Source organism: Leptidea sinapis, chromosome 12, assembly GCF_905404315.1.
Source record: "Leptidea sinapis chromosome 12, ilLepSina1.1, whole genome shotgun sequence".
Lineage (NCBI taxonomy): Eukaryota > Metazoa > Arthropoda > Insecta > Lepidoptera > Pieridae > Leptidea > Leptidea sinapis.
The window spans coordinates 6,792,001-6,810,175 of NC_066276.1; the positions used below are offsets into that span (position 1 = coordinate 6,792,001).

The 18,175-nt window shown below is 31.6% G+C and overlaps 1 pseudogene; it reads right to left on the reverse strand.

Annotated features, from left to right (window-relative positions):
- Nucleotides 1–4,087: 4,087 nt before the first annotated feature.
- LOC126967324 (uncharacterized) lies at nt 4,088–6,957 on the reverse strand (annotated as a pseudogene).
- Between the last annotated feature and the right edge of the window lie 11,218 nt (nt 6,958–18,175).

The following is an 18,175-nucleotide window of genomic DNA, read 5'->3' on the forward strand; positions in this document are numbered from 1 at the left end:
AGAGGAAATAGGATGCCAGTTTTCGCCGTTATTTAATACTTATAACTAAACCAATTTACAATATATTGGTTTTACATTTATTCAGGCCTAGCTAGAACTCTGTGTGCGTGTGTGTGTGTGTGTGTACGCTAGTGTTCTGTGAGCTCTAACCAGTTGTGATGTGGTAATGCATATTTGTAGCAGTACTCTGTGAGTGACTTACGACTACAAGTCGACCGGAGGGCGGGGTTTATTCCGTCCTTCAGTCGGCGTAGCCATCTGTAGAAACTATCAGATACCACTTGTATGTGTTGTTCTAGTGTTGGGATGTTTTTCTTTACATGAAGTCGTTTAAGATTTGTACGCGGGTGGGTCCGGTATATGGTTTTAAGGGATCTATTTTGCACAGTTTGTAGTTTACGATAATTGTTTTGATTTGTGTTAATCCATACCGGACTTGCGTATGTCATGACCGGGCGTATGTAGGACTGGTATAGTAGACGCTTGTTATTAGTTGAGAGAGTGGAATTCCTATAGAAAATATGCCTCGAAAGTCGACTCTGTGGCCGTATTTATAGGGCTCGGCGCACGTGCACGTGTTTTCGATTAATGCTTATTAACAATAATTTTACATCACAATGTAATCAAATGGTGATAAATGGTTTAATTTTAGGATAAAATTATTAATCTTATTATTATCGTTTTTATAATAAGTGTGTTATATAATATACATTAAATGTATTTTAGTAACTCCTGCGGGCTTTGAGGAGCAAACATGAATAGCTCGCAGATTGCAGATTTTTACCCCACGGGGACTCGTTAAGTTTCCAGGATGAAAAGTGTCCTTTTATCTTTCATCCCAAGATGTTGACGGGCAATATAAGGATTAACATGCCAAATTTTACTAAATTAGGTGCACAACCATAACCATAAAATTTGCAACTCGTTTCATATTACATTTAAACTGACACATTGACACACACTCATATATTTATACAACACACACACTCACACTCACAAATACACTCATAATTTATTCAGAGGTTGATACATTTAGAAAAAGTTTAGATCTGCATTGTAAGCGTTATTAGTTTGCCCTCTTTACTATGTATCCCGCCTAGGATGTAAATCTTAGGGAGATGGGAATAGCTGAAAACCAGCGCTGCATGAAAATATTATTTAAGCAGCATAAGCTGAGCCTACTCCCTTTTGTCTTAATGTATGTTTGTAATAAGCAGATATTGTGTACTTAAATTAAGTTCAAGGCAATAAATTTTATTATTATTATTATTATTATTATTATTATTATTATTATTATTATTATTATTATTATTATTATTATTATTATTATTATTATTATTATTATTATTATTATTATTATTATTATTATTATTATTATTATTATTATTATTATTATTATTATTGTTATTGTTATTGTTATTGTTATTGTTATTGTTATTGTTATTGTTATCGTTATCGTTATCGTTATCGTTATCGTTATCGTTATCGTTATCGTTATCGTTATCGTTATCGTTATCGTTATCGTTATCGTTATCGTTATCGTTATCGTTATCGTTATCGTTATCGTTATCGTTATCGTTATCGTTATCGTTATCGTTATCGTTATCGTTATCGTTATTATTATTATTATTATTATTATTATTATTATTATTGTTATTGTTATTATTATTATTATTATTATTATTATTATTATTGTTGTTATTATTATTATTATTATTGTTGTTATTGTTATTATTATTATTATTATTATTATTATTATTATTATTATTATTATTATTATTATTATTATTATTATTATTGTTATTGTTATTGTTATTGTTATTGTTATTGTTATTGTTATTGTTATTGTTATTGTTATTGTTATTGTTATTGTTATTGTTATTGTTATTGTTATTGTTATTGTTATTGTTATTGTTATTGTTATTGTTATTGTTATTGTTATTGTTATTGTTATTGTTATTGTTATTGTTATTGTTATTGTTATTGTTATTGTTATTGTTATTGTTATTGTTATTGTTATTGTTATTGTTATTGTTATTGTTATTGTTATTGTTATTGTTATTGTTATCGTTATCGTTATCGTTATCGTTATCGTTATCGTTATCGTTATCGTTATCGTTATCGTTATCGTTATCGTTATCGTTATCGTTATCGTTATCGTTATCGTTATCGTTATCGTTATCGTTATCGTTATCGTTATCGTTATCGTTATCGTTATCGTTATCGTTATCGTTATCGTTATCGTTATCGTTATCGTTATCGTTATCGTTATCGTTATCGTTATCGTTATCGTTATCGTTATCGTTATCGTTATCGTTATCGTTATCGTTATCGTTATCGTTATCGTTATCGTTATCGTTATCGTTATCGTTATCGTTATCGTTATCGTTATCGTTATCGTTATCGTTATCGTTATCGTTATCGTTATCGTTATCGTTATCGTTATCGTTATCGTTATCGTTATCGTTATCGTTATCGTTATCGTTATCGTTATCGTTATCGTTATCGTTATCGTTATCGTTATCGTTATCGTTATCGTTATCGTTATCGTTATCGTTATCGTTATCGTTATCGTTATCGTTATCGTTATCGTTATCGTTATCGTTATCGTTATCGTTATCGTTATCGTTATCGTTATCGTTATCGTTATCGTTATCGTTATCGTTATCGTTATCGTTATCGTTATCGTTATCGTTATCGTTATCGTTATCGTTATCGTTATCGTTATTGTTATCGTTATCGTTATCGTTATCGTTATCGTTATCGTTATCGTTATCGTTATCGTTATCGTTATCGTTATCGTTATCGTTATCGTTATCGTTATCGTTATCGTTATCGTTATCGTTATCGTTATCGTTATCGTTATCGTTATTGTTATTATTATTATTATTATTATTATTATTATTATTATTATTATTATTATTATTATTATTATTATTATTATTATTATTATTATTATTATTATTATTATTATTATTATTATTATTATTATTATTATTATTATTATTATTATTATTATTATTATTATTATTATTATTATTATTATTATTATTATTATTATTATTATTATTATTATTATTATTATTATTATTATTATTATTATTATTATTATTATTATTATTATTATTATTATTATTATTATTATTATTATTATTATTATTATTATTATTATTATTATTATTATTATTATTATTATTATTATTATTATTATTGTTATTGTTATTATTATTATTATTATTATTATTATTATTATTATTATTATTATTGTTGTTATTATTATTATTATTATTTATAATTTTTCTCAGCCTTTCGCTGGTTTGCCTGCATTTACGGGTCGAAACCAAGTAAATGCAGCGTGTGGTGTGTTAAATTTAGGGTGAAATGTCGTGTTCGTCAATTTGTAAGAACTTTCTAACTATCCGGCATGTATTTAAGATGGCGGCTTTTTGTAAGGTGATTTAAAGAGTTTCCTTTAGTTCTAGTAGTTTAAGATTATGTAACAGATGGTTTGGGATAACACCTGTGGTGGAAAGGACTATTGGAATTACGTATACTTTTTTTTGGTTCCAGATTCTAGCCACTTCATCCTTTAGTTCTGTATATTTATTGATTTTTTCAGAAATTGCTTTTTGTAAGTTATGAGTGTTTGGAACAGCAATGTCTATAAGGTATGTTATTTTATTTAATTTATCTTTGAGCGTTATCCGGTCTATTGTAGTGAATGGTTCTGTCTGTAAGTATCGCGCGATCAAAATAAAGTTTATATGTATCGTTTTCTAGAACTGTTTGTGGTTTATATTTGTAATAAGGTGTGTTTGTGTTTTGTATGAGTTTGTGTTTGAGTGCTAACTTTTGGTGAATGATATTGACTACTTGGTTATGTCTATGCGTGTAATCTGTTTGTGTGAGTGTTGTACATCCTCCGGTAATATGTTGGATGGTTTCTGGTTGAACGTGGCATTTGCGGCATTTATCGTTTGATATTGAGGGGTCTTTGATTATGAATTTTCTGTAGTTTTTGGTGTTGACAACTTGGTCCTGTATCGCTATTATAAATCCTTCGGTCTCTGGGAATAGGTTACCTATTTTAAGCCATTTGTTTGAGGCGACGGTGTTTATGTCGGGTTGTTCTAGGTCGTGAGGATGGCGGCCATGTAACACTTTTCGCTTCCAGCTGTCTAGTTTTTGTATTTGGGATGGTTTCTAAGAGTATTTTGAGAGCTTCTTGTAAATTAAGTGGAGTAAAGTTAATATCATTTTTAACAATGGCTTTATGTATTTCGCTGGTTTGTGATTTTAAGTGGAAAAAATCTTTTAAATTGCCGACTTGTTTTTGACAGAGATGATTCAAATCAATGAGGCCCCTTCCTCCATATTCTCTTTTGATAGTAAGTCTTTCTATTGCAGATTTTGGGTGCAGATTATTGTGCTTAGTTAGTGTGGTGCGAATCTTCCGCTCTATTTGTTCTATGTCTGTTTTTGTCCATTTTATGATACCAAATGAGTATGTTAGAATAGGGATAGCATATGTATTTAGGGACTTAATAAGGTGTTTGCTCGTTAATTGAGTTTTACAAAGAGCATTTATTCGTTTTTTAAATTCTATTGTTAAAGTGTTTTTGATTTCTGTGTGATCTAATCCTCTAAGTTGTTTATATCCTAAGTATTTATATAGTTCGGTTTGTTCCATGGCTCTAATTATATCGACATCATTAACTGCATAATGGCCCGGCCGTATCTTGCCTCGTTTTATGTGAAGTGTTCTACATTTATCCAAACCAAATTCCATATTAATGTCTTTGCTAAATTGTGACGTAGTATCTACTAATTTTTTCATTTCCATTTCTCTTTTTCCATATAACTTAATATCATCCATATATATGAGATGAGAGACTATTGTTTCTTGTATATCATGTTTGAGGCGATATCCTGCACGACAATCACGCAGCAAATGTGACAGGGGGTTTAAGGCGAGGCAAAACCACAGAGGACTCAAGGAATCGCCTAGATAGATACCCTTTCTAATCGCTATTTCTCTAGTTGTGATGTTGTTTCGATTCGTGGTCAAATAAAGTGTGGTTTTCTGACGTCGCATGTTTGTGAATAGTAGAATCAATTATTAACTGTTCCTTACATCCCATGTGGCCTCGCCTGCATCCTTTTTGTTCTTCCGCTATTATATTATAATGTTCAATATGTTTATTGATTTTTGTTGTTATGGCTGATGTTAATATTTTATATATAGTTGGTAGGCATGTGATTGGTCTATATTGTGAAGGGAGTGGAGATATCTGTAATTTTGGGAGCATATAGGTTATTCCAGTAGCAATGAAATCTGGAATTTTCTGTTTACCAATAATGATATCTGTAATATTTTTGGCCATGATTTTATGTAATCAATCTGCAATCTGCAATCTGGCTGTAATGTTATTTATGTCTGTCTCAGTTATTTCTGTGAAATCCATTTCTTCAATTGCATTCCATTTATTTTCTTCTTCTATAATCCAATCAGCTTTATCATTGTGATGTACTTGTTGTTCCCAGATGCCTGACCAAAACGTTTCCAGTTGTTCTTGTGTGGGCACATTAGGATTGTTTACTGTATCTGTTTTTAGTTTGTGTAAGTTTCTGTAGAAATTCTTTTCGTTAGTGCTAAACATTGTGTTATCATTTTTCCTGTGCCTTTTTGTATCTTTTAAGTCTATGAACTTTGAGTGCTCATTTTTGTTTTAAAGTGTCTAAAAATTCTTCCGGTTTAATGTTGCTATTTTCATGTTTAGTGTGTGTGTTTCCTGTTTTAAATATTGCTTTAACATGCTTAATGATATTACGGGATCTATTGTTATTGATGTACTGGGTGAGTCGCCCACAGTCTGCTCTGAGTTGTTCTATGTCCTTTTCTAACCTTATTTGCCATGGTGGTTTATTACAGTCTTTGGGCCTTGTGCTTCTAATATATTCTGTGACCTTATAGTTAAGTTCTTCAGAGATAACTAAAGCTACGCAATACACTATCGTATGTATGTCAGTTAGTTTTGTGTCGTCGGAAATAAATCGGGACAGGATATCGCTATTAAACATATTGACTAGTTGAAATAGGTGAGAATTGTATCTAAGTTTAGGCAATTTTGGACGGACTAGTGGGTCCATTCCTGAATATTGTATTAGTGCTGTTTTGAATTTATAACAAATTTCTTCTATTTCAGTGTTCGTACCTGGGTTATGGTCTAACACCGTATCAATGTCGTTTTCCATCATTATAGTAACAAATTCAGTCTGTGTAGACATATTATGTGATGTCTGAGTGTTATATGAGAATGTTTGTAATGATTGAGTATTATATGTGAATGTATTTAATGATTGATTGTGCTGTGTGTTTGGTATTGTTTGAGTGGAAGAACATGGAATTACATCGTTTGTTGGTTCACTAATGTTAATATGGAATTGATTTTCATTTTCTATTTCTAGTTGTGACTTTATTTCTTCTTTAATTTGATTTAAAGTTTCCTGATTTAAGAGTTTGTTTTTTACTATTACTCTTCTTTGATCCGCAATTCTTTGTTCTGTAACGTTTAAGTCCGGATATTTTTGTAAGAAGAGTTCATGCAACTGTTTTCTGTAAGTGGTTAGGTCGGTCTCTAATTTCGTGATGTAGTAATAGGTGCGCATAATGAATAGGTTCATTTCTTTACTCCATTTCATGCGCACTCTCGGTTTACCGGCTTTGGTGGACACGAGTAAAAAGGTATTTGCCTCCCGCGCATCCAAGGTCGGTGTGGGTGAATATCTGCTTGAAAGGGGTGAGGAGGGAATGGATGTTGTATATGAGATGGTACATGGACTATAAGGTTCCGTTGGAGTAGTCCTGTCAGTCAGTCTGTCATTTTCGGCTGTAGTATTTTCGGATGATCCGGTGGGAGCCCGCCTGTTCAGCTCCTCACCGCTGACGGTTCGCATGCTGAGACACCCAGCGCCAGCTCCAGGTGTGCCCCGGCGATCGCCCCCGGGAAGCGGTGACTTTGTAATGTATTTGTGCCTTCTACCTTAACGAGATAGGGTTTGGTCAAGAAGTTAATGACAATTTTATTATTATTATTATTATTATTATTATTATTATTATTATTATTATTATTATTATTATTATTATTATTATTATTATTATTATTATTATTATTATTATTATTATTATTATTATTATTATTATTATTATTATTATTATTATTATTATTATTATTATTATTATTATTATTATTATTATTATTATTATTATTATTATTATTATTATTATTATTATTATTATTATTATTATTATTATTATTATTATTATTATTATTATTATTATTATTATTATTATTATTATTATTATTATTATTATTATTATTATTATTATTATTATTATTATTATTATTATTATTATTATTATTATTATTATTATTATTATTATTATTATTATTATTATTATTATTATTATTATTATTATTATTATTATTATTATTATTATTATTATTATTATTATTATTATTATTATTATTATTATTATTATTATTATTATTATTATTATTATTATTATTATTATTATTATTATTATTATTATTATTATTATTATTATTATTATTATTATTATTATTATTATTATTATTATTATTATTATTATTATTATTATTATTATTATTATTATTATTATTATTATTATTATTATTATTATTATTATTATTATTATTATTATTATTATTATTATTATTATTATTATTATTATTATTATTATTATTATTATTATTATTATTATTATTATTATTATTATTATTATTATTATTATTATTATTATTATTATTATTATTATTATTATTATTATTATTATTATTATTATTATTATTATTATTATTATTATTATTATTATTATTATTATTATTATTATTATTATTATTATTATTATTATTATTATTATTATTATTATTATTATTATTATTATTATTATTATTATTATTATTATTATTATTATTATTATCATTATTATTATTATTATTATAAGTTGCTGTGCATTATTACTATCCCATGGGAACTGTTTAATTTTCTGAGAGGAAAAGTATTTAAAGTGTTGACTGGAAATAAAAGGTCTCAACATGGTAAATTTTACTAAATTAGGTGTATAAGTTTGTTGCGTACAAAGCTATATATCTTACTAAAGTTTTTAACTGTCCCACGGGATCTCTTAAATTTTCCGGGATGTAAAGTATCTCAAATGTTGAGCAGCAATATAAGGTATCAACATGCCAAATTTTTTTATATTATATGCATCCGTTGTTGTGTACTACGCTTTATAAGTAAGTATAGGTTTTTAACTGTCCCCACGGGCACCCTTCAATTTTTCGGGATAAAAAGTATCTAAGATGTTGGCCGGGGATGTAAGGTATCATGGTGCAAAATTTCAATTAAATCGGTCCAATAGTTTCAGAGATTAGCCCGTACAAACAGACAGAGAAACAAAAAATTCCAAAAAAATCGGGACTTGTTCTATTTTGCGCATTTTATTTTATTGCGCATTTGATCTCTACAGATTTATTAGAAGTATAGATTAGCTTTATTTTTTTTTTATTTTTGAAATACAAACACAATACTGTAAAATAAACTAAATCTATTAGAGAAATAATTAATTATTGCAACGTCACTTAAACCTTTGCACTGAAACCATCTCTGTCGTACCTTCGTCAAGATAAATAGACCATTACAATACAACTCAGAATCAAGCCCGTCTATCTTTAATAACGAGCTCTAAATCAAATGTTTAGTGAAAGCGATTTAAAGATCAGATTATTATAACATGACACGGGAAGACGTTTTAATTAAATTCAATAGTCTATCGTTTCATACGATATAATTTCTATATAATCTGTGAAAATCTGATTAAATCGGCTGGATCACTTGGCATTGCGTAGAGACGTCGCTTCATTGTGTGTCTTCTATCGAATCCACCTTCGCACGACACGCCACAAGTTAGCATATCATCCCCACCATCTGGATGTGTGGCGGTCCTCCACAGTGCGGTTTTCAAGGAGCTTTCTTCCTCGTACTACAACGCTGTGGAATGAGCTTCCTTGTGCGGTGTTTCCGGGACGATACGACATGGGTACCTTCAAAAAAAGCGCGTATACCTTCCTTAAAGGCCGGCAACGCTCTTGTGATTCCTCTGGTGTTGCAAGAGAATGTGGGCGGTGGTGATCAAGTTGTATGTATTTTTTAATGCTGAATCAAAATTTAATCAGATTTTCACAGATTATATTGAAATTATCTACTCTGAATAATAATCAAACAAATTTAAAAAAAAATGTCAAAAAAATTAAATAAAAAAATTGGCGTGGACCACCCTTAACATTCAAGGGGATGAAAAATAGATGTTGTCCGATTCTCAGACCTACCCAATATGTACTCAAAATTTCATGAGAATTGGTACAGCCGTTTCGAGGGAGTTTAACTGCAAACACCGCGACATGAGAATTTTATATGTATATTAGAATTTAGATTACTATATGAGACTAAAATAATAGCTTAAGCATTATATAACATACAAGTAGGTGGTATTTTATACCTAAACCCTATTTTCTGGATACCCTGGATGCATTTCACTAGTATTATCATGAAAATAATATTATATTAGATACTAATATTATTATTAAAGGTGAATTTAAGTTTGTTTGTTACGCTTTTATCCCGGAGCTACTAAACCGATTTTGATGAAATTTGGTATAGCGATAGACTAGATCTTCGAAAAGGACATGGCTACAATTGATCCCGGAATAATTCTTGGTTCCCGTGGGATTTGTGAAATTCACGTCGAAGAGCTATAACTATACCAATAGTAGATTTATTTTGCCATAGCAATCTTCCTCGATATTTCTCTTAATCGTAATCTTATTAGATTCATATAAAGTGTTGGGAACGGGAGTGAAAATGGGAACCGGAACTAGAATAGGACATGAGATAATCTTCAATTCCAAACTTGCTTATTATTTTTGAAAACCCTTTATCTACATGGACGAAGTCGCGGGCATCAGGTAGTGTTTTTGGGAAGTGAATACCTAATAACAAAATCTCATCTACATCTAGTAATATGATTTTAAACTAGCACTAACTATACAAATAAAATTTAAAAACAAAATTTATGTACGATGTGGGACTCAAAGCCGAGACCTCTCGGGTTCCGTGCAAGCGCACTTCCACTGGGAAAACCATTCGAGTGTCGTATCGTTGCTAAATCTTGTATGTCTTGTTCAACTGTCAAGTTGTGGCTTCATAGAGAGTTCTCTTCTCTTCTGAGAGTTGAAGTGAGGGTTACCACTTTAAAAAATAAACAAATTGTTTAGAACGGACTATTCTAATGTATAATTTTTAATATAAACTCAAGTGTGTTTCGGACAGGAGGTAACTTACATATTAGGCCCAGAACACACGGTGAAACGTAAATGCAACGAAACTGCAACTACTAGTTACTTTTGAGTTGCATTTAAGTTTCTGCCATAGATTCCTTAAAGAGACCACACATGACGCGACCAGTTTGAAACCGGTTTGAAACGCGGTGTAAATCAGTCGCATTGAAACCGGCGTGCAGGAAACTCGCGTTGCGTTTCATTCATTTTTTGTCTTGGCGTATTTTTTACAAAATGGCTGACGACGAACAAAACAACATTGAACTTGTTTTAGAAGTGCAAATATATCCTTGCTTGTATAATATCACACAATAAAGCTACTCTCGCAATACTGAGACTGATGAAGCATTCTATCAGTTTCTTGTAATTCTTTGGCAGCCACAAACATACGACAGTTGATATTCTTCTCAATGTAGGGATGTATCCACATAGTTCTCTTTTTGCGCCTTCTTCTTTGTCTAAGATACAAATACATAACCACAATCTCTTCGTCACTTGAAGAACTCATTATGCACACGTATTTCTCAACGAAAACCGAAATGATTGTGGTTGCAGCGTGTGTGGAAAATGGTTGAAAGTGGTTTCAAATCAATAATTTCAAAAGGGTTTGTTTTTTTTGTCAAATTTGTTGCATTTGCGTTTCACCGTGTGGTCTGGGCCTTAGTGATATTTATTTAAAGAAAGAAGTTAAAATATAATAACAAATTCGTACGTCACTGTAGCATCAATATAACAAAATAGAATAAATTATTTCAACTTCTGCAACAATTCAAGTCTCAATTGGAGATAATTAAATACAGTTATCTTAAAGCAACGATTCATAAAATTGCGGTCACAATACGACAGTTTGATGTCGTCTACTGAGAGAAATGAATGTCGTTACAAACAGTCCTATCCCTTGTTATTTATCGCCATCTTGTTTGTGCTCTCATTGCTATCATAATATTTAATAAAGAACTAACTTGGCATACACTGTTCTAGATTATATTGAGACTTTGTAAAGTTAAATTTATGAATATTCGCAAGAACCCTTAGGAAAAGACAACTTTTAGAATATAATATTGACACACTTTTTACACAAATTATCTTGCCCTATAGTTAAGCATATATAGCCTGTGATATGGGTTACAAGACAATGATATATTTAATACAATAAACTTACTTAAACATACATAAATACATTTAAACATCCATGACTCGGAAACAAACATCCATATTCATCATATAAATGCTTGCACCTAAAATTTAAACTCTTGAGAACAGGACATGTGTCCAAATCGCGAAAAAAAGTTGACAGGTCTCGTGAGTATTGACGTATCGAGGGATGTCTGAATGAAGGTTTTGCAGAGTTAAAACTATTTCTCGAGACATGTGAGATCTTACGCTATCACGTAGCAACAATGGTAAAGATTAGCTGACGAGTTGTCTTGGCTCTCTGACTGTGAGTTTCGTCATCATTGTTCGTAGTTTGGGACGTTAGATAACCTTTTCTTCTTTTCTTTGCTTGTAAAGATGACAAGAAAACACCACATGCGATTTTTCAAGCTGTTCTTTCTAAACTTTATTTCAAATTCATTCCATCGTCATTATTTACTTTAGTGGCTGGTATTCTTTGGGGTTCATTTTTCAAATCGAAGATTCGTCTACGAAAGCAATTAAACTATTAAAACGCACGTTGCTTTCATCATTATCACCATTATCATTCATAAGCTTCCTTCTTGTTCTTCTTCAAATACAGCATTGATATTTTAAGTAGCTGTTTCTGCTGTGTAAGTTTCTCGCCGGAACATATATTTAAAAATAACTCTAATTTTTCATGTAGGTATCCATCTCTATCTAAAAATAGTCAGTACGCCAAAGGTAATAATTTCATCTGTAAGCTCATTATAAACATACATATTGACAACTAAAGGAAATAGAGTTTAAATTAATTTTTGCTTGCACTTTCAACATACATTTCAGTTTTATTAAAGTTGCAAGTATATCTTGTAGGACAAAAGCTTATACATCATTAAAAATACAACAATTGGAGAAAGTTTTATTTTATAAGAAAATAAAGCGAACATCCTCGTACCCTATTAAGCCTGTCTTCATAATCTGACACTTTCTGTTTGTTATTAAATTTCCACAGAAAATTAACTTTGAGTCTGCTTCACTGTCATTTAGAAAAAAATCCTCTTTGTAGTTATTATCTACTTGTTCCTTAAATTAGAAGTCTATTTTATTATTCATTAAAATTGAACATATTTTTTTTTAAATTAAAATTTTATACAATGAGTATTTGGAAAAGTTATCCATATTTATTAAGCCTGACATATCGTCGTCTTATCAGAACTGTATCTTCTAGGGGACTTAAATTTATATAAAGAGGGCTACTAACATATATATCTACAAATTTATCATTTTTTTAAATTAAAATAAAGTTTACCATAATGTGTTGATAATATGTTTATATTATATCGGTGGGAGGCTCCGTTGCACAGGATGCCGGCTACATTAAACACAACAGCACCTACTTCTGCCGCGAAAAGTAATGAGTAAGCATTATTGTGTTTCGGTCTGAAGGGCACCATAGCTAGTGAAATTAGTGGGCAAATGTGACTTAACATCTTATGTCTCATGGTGACGAGTTTTTACAAGAATCCTGAGCGGCAACGCATTTTAATGGGCAAGGCGTATCAATTACCATCAGCTGAACGTCCTGCTGATGTCATCCCTTACTGTCATAAAAAAAATATCATTACTAGTTAACAGTACGAGTATATGCGCATTGATAGATCAGATGCACTCTTTTTATGGAAGAGGGGGTCAAACGAGCGTACGTGTTAATCACCGCCGTCACAGGAGCGTTGCCGGCCTCTTAAAAAGGCGTACGTACTTTTGTGAAGGTACCCTTTTCGTATCGTACTGGAAACACCGTTCTGCATTCGTTACTCATTCAGGTTTTCTTATGATTTATTTATGTCTTTCAATAACTTACACAAATTAGTTGAAACAATTTAGTTTTTTGTTTGTACATGCTGAAGCTGTAAATATTAATTTGAAAGAGTGGCAATTAATGAAATTCCGATGAAATACTAACTTTTCCGAAGTTGTATTTAATGATAAAACAATCATTATCAATAAAACTAAACTAAGAAACTTTGAACCAAATAACGCAAGGCAACTTAAAATGATAACGCAATTTAAAGTTACGTGCTAAGAGCTCCTGAAATTGGGTTAACCTAGTTTATGTCTGTTACAGTTTGAGAGGGACCAGAAGTAAGCAAACAAGTCGAATACTGCAGTAAATCCGACTCCACAACAAATAGTGTGCAATGTAATTTATTGATGTTGTTCTACAAGATGGATAACGGTGGCCCTTAACTGTATTAACCCTTAACCACTCCCCCTTATTCATAATAGTCTGCTAACTTAAAAGCATTGCTAATTCACACTCTGTCTTCTTCTATTGACCTAAGTCAGAATGAGAAAAAACACTCCTTAGCGGCTGTTTTTAAGTTAGCGGACCATTATGAATAAGGCGGATAACGTCTTTGGATTTGCTTAAAACTCCGTAAAATCTTCTCGTTTCAAATACCGCAGTGCGGAAGACGAAGGTTTTCAACCAGTGTGTGTTACCAGTGATGACTTACGATACGCAGGCGTGGACGCTAACTGTGGACCTGATGAGAAAGCTCAAGCTCAATGGATAGGGCTATGCTCGGAGTTTTACTGCGAGATCCAATCAGAAATGAGGAGATCCATAGGTCCAAAGTCACTGACATAGCCCAAATGATTGCGAAACTGAAGTGGCAGTGGGCAGGGCACATAGTTCGACGGACAGATAGCCGGTGGGGCAGAAATGTCCTCGAATGGTGACCACGTACAGGAATACGCAGTGTTGGTCCAAAATATGGACCGACGATCTGATCAAGATCGCCGCAATACGTTGGATGAGGGCAGAGCAGGACCGATCGTCATGGAAATCTTTGTCCAGCAGTGGACGTCTTCCGGCTGATGAGGCATATTTCCAACTGAAATACAAAAGTCATTATTTAATAAGCTGTAGATGACGAAATTCATTGAAAATTATTTATTAAATCAATTAAAAATATTGTTTTTTATTGAAGAAGAAAATAAATTATCGTATCTGATTTAATCAGCACCGCATACTCCTGCAAAACCAGAGGAGAGAGTTGACGGCCTCTTTGAAACGTGAAACCGCTTTATGTGAAGGTACCCGTACTGTATCAGCGCATGAAAATCAGCGAGTAATGCAAAGCCAAGTGATCTAGTCCTAGATATTATACTTCTAACTTGGATTAAGGATTGGTCTCCCCTGCGCTCCAACTAAATACCGCACTACCTAAGAACAACAGTTTTATTATTACGGCAACTATTAGATGCTTGTGTTCAAATTCTTGTATTTAAAATTTTGTAACATACGCTTCGTGTTAGTTTACATTGAAATTTACTTTTACATTTTTAAAATCTAAACTAATTTCCAATCAAAACAATCTAAAATTGTATTCAAACTGCATTATAAGTTAGTAATTAGTAGTTTGAACAACTTAGAATTAGTTTTTGTTGCTCGTGTAAAATTTAATTTCATGTAGTTAATTATAACTTTATGTTCACCAACTCTTCAAATGTAAGCCCGATGAATTGCGGAAAGCACGTTTCGGCCTTAGTTTCTCTATATTCACCAATAAATCCAGTGTCCTGATGTTTGTTTCAAGCGGACTCCTAAACTAATGAACGGATTTTAATGGGGATTACTTCATGGAGTGCAGTTTAGTCCAACTTGAGAGATAGGATAGATTTTATTTCTATTCGGGACCCATAATTATTTTTATTTCCAATATTTGTTTTGTATGTACATATTTTCTATGAGAGAATTTATTGACGCACGGTTTGACAGTTCTCCTGTTAAACAATTTCATTGTAACAACAGGGAACATATTCTACGAAATAATTCATGATGTTATGAAACATTGACAAATTCATTAAAAACAGTATTTTATTTATTATGTTTAGAACGTCTCTTGGGTCAGATAGTAATTTACTAAAATAATAGAAAGACCCGAGTGGCAGTGCATTTTTGTTAATGTATGAATGGGGATGGTATCCTACCATCAAATGAACCTTAGCTAGTCGTTGATGACATAAAAAGCGTAAGAGCTTCAGTGATAATTCCTTTATCGTTAGAGCTTTTTGTTAATTTCATTCCCACGAGCTCATAAAACTCACACTACAGACTATCGCATCCAGAGCTCGTAACGTACTCTCAATATTACACGAACAACGTTTGTCTCTGCCATTAAGCAGTTTTATGATTCTCTTCAAAAGTCATTAGTTTTAACAATGTTCCTATTTTTGAAATAGATACCTTTATTTTGTGAAATTCTTTAAAAAGCGTGTAATGTGAGTAAAAACTGTCTAATTTGTAACTTAATTTATACAATAATAAGGATTGATATATTTTTATACTTTTGATGTGAAACTTCTTGAGAATCGTTGTGATTGGAAACTCGATGAAACGAAAAAGCTAGACGATAGAGACACAAACAGGTAAATGTCTAGGTCTCTTAGAATGATTTAAAACGACAGTTAAAAGAGACAGACATCAATATTATCATAGGCAGTTACAAAAACTGCGTAGATTATTAGAGTTATATTAAGCAATTAAGCCATGAAAGAGTAATAGACAGATAGACATAAGATATATTAAAATTAGATACTACGATTTGCATGTACAACCTTTAGAATAGGTAATAAAAATATATTCAACAATAAAAATTTTTTAGAAGTGCATTAAAAATTCGGAATATATATCTGATAAGGCTGACAAGTCTATGTACTTTAAATTTTAAATCATTGCGTATAACGTACTCGATGTACGGTCCATTCCTTGAAATGGGATTGGCTGAACCTAGGTACAAATTATTAAATTAATTACTAGATTAATTTAGGATATGCATATAACAGCATCGATTACAATAATTTATTAACTTATTTAAAATTTTGTTATCTTTATTTATATTCAAATTCAAATATTTTTTATTCAAAATAGGATGTGATCACTTATTGAAAGTGAAAAAACTACCACCCATTCCAAAATGAATGCCTCAGACCTGAGAAGAATGGGCGCAACAAACTCAGCGGGCTTTTTTTTTCATCAAATAAATATGTTTACAAAGTAATATTGTACAATTAAACTTATTATTTAATAGCCTGAGGGCGGTAACTCCTTTCCCAATCTGTGGTATCATTAAGAAAGTCATTTATGTTATAGTAACCTTTACCACACAAACGTTATTAATCGGCTTTACTCGTGCTTCATCAGTATTGGTACGTCGCTAGTCGTAGTTTCCGACCATTCGGAGGTCCTTCATCAGGGCCGGTGTAGTGGATTCGCGAAAATCGTATGATTGCTATAAACCAGTGGGAAGCTCCTTTACCCAGGATGCCGATTAGATTATGGGTACCACAACGGCGTCTATTTCTGTCGTGAAGCAGTAATGTATAAGCATTACAGTGTTTCGGTCTGAAGGGCGCTGTAGCTAGTGAAATTACTGGGCAAATGAGGCTTAACATCTTACGTTTCAAGGTGACTAGTGCAATTGTAGTGCCGCTCAGAATTTTTGGGTTTTTCAAGAATCCTGAGCGGCACTGCGTTGTAATGGGCCGGGCGTATCTATTACCACCAGCTATGTCCTACTCGTTTCGTCCTTTATTTTCATAAAAAAAAACATATTTCGGTAACCACTACTAGAAAACCAAAAAAATTGTTAAGTTTCTATATACTTACTGGATAGCTTATGAGTATGACAGTAATTCTTATAATGTTTATGAGACTTTAAGAACAGTCACAAAATGATAAATCACGGAATTGTGGCCGAACACATTCATTCCTCTCAGAAAATTACATTAAACGAGATCGTACTGAGATCTGTAGCTTGTCTGTTTTAAAGATTTTCCTTTTGTTTAGATCTCGATTGTTCAAAGAATACTCGAGGTTGTTAAAAAAATCTTTAAACAACGTCTGCAATTATGTACATTGTACCTATACATAAAGATATATTGTGTTGTTTTTTGTGCTGATAATAATATTGTTTTAAATTCTGCACCAGTCAGATTTCAAGGTGCTCTAACAGTTTATACACTTTTGTATTTACTTAAGGCGAAGAGTAAGCAGAAAACACGCAAACATGGTGTTTTTAGACAAGTTTTGTGATGAAAGTATAGCATTTCGAGCTATGAACACTACTTAATCCTGTTACACATATCCTTAAGTCTTATTTGTAGGTTGCTAACGCTTGCTGTTGGTTATAGTTAACACTGCCGAGCCTTTTTGAACTACCACATTTCTTTGAAGTTAAACAAGTTTTTTGGCATGGCGTGACGCATTTTTTTGGTACTTCTCTCAGAAAAGTTATTCTTATAGCTTGTACTTTTTTGTGTAGGTTCATTTATTCAGATTAGTAGTGAATAACGAGGATTGTAAGCATATAAACTGTTTTCCACGCAAGATTTTGAAAATATTGGCTTACATAGATGGCGGGCCGACAGCCGTGAACTCATATCGCTCAAGGTCGCTGGCATTTAGTGTCGCCTTAAATAGTTTATTAAAGGTTAACCTGTCTTTCTTAGCAGCGGTCTTGTTTGCATAGCGAACATCGGGAGATGAGAGATACATAAAAACCTAAAAAAGAACACAGGTTTCATTTTTTTATGAAAATAAGGGACGAGACGAGCAGGACGTTCAGCTG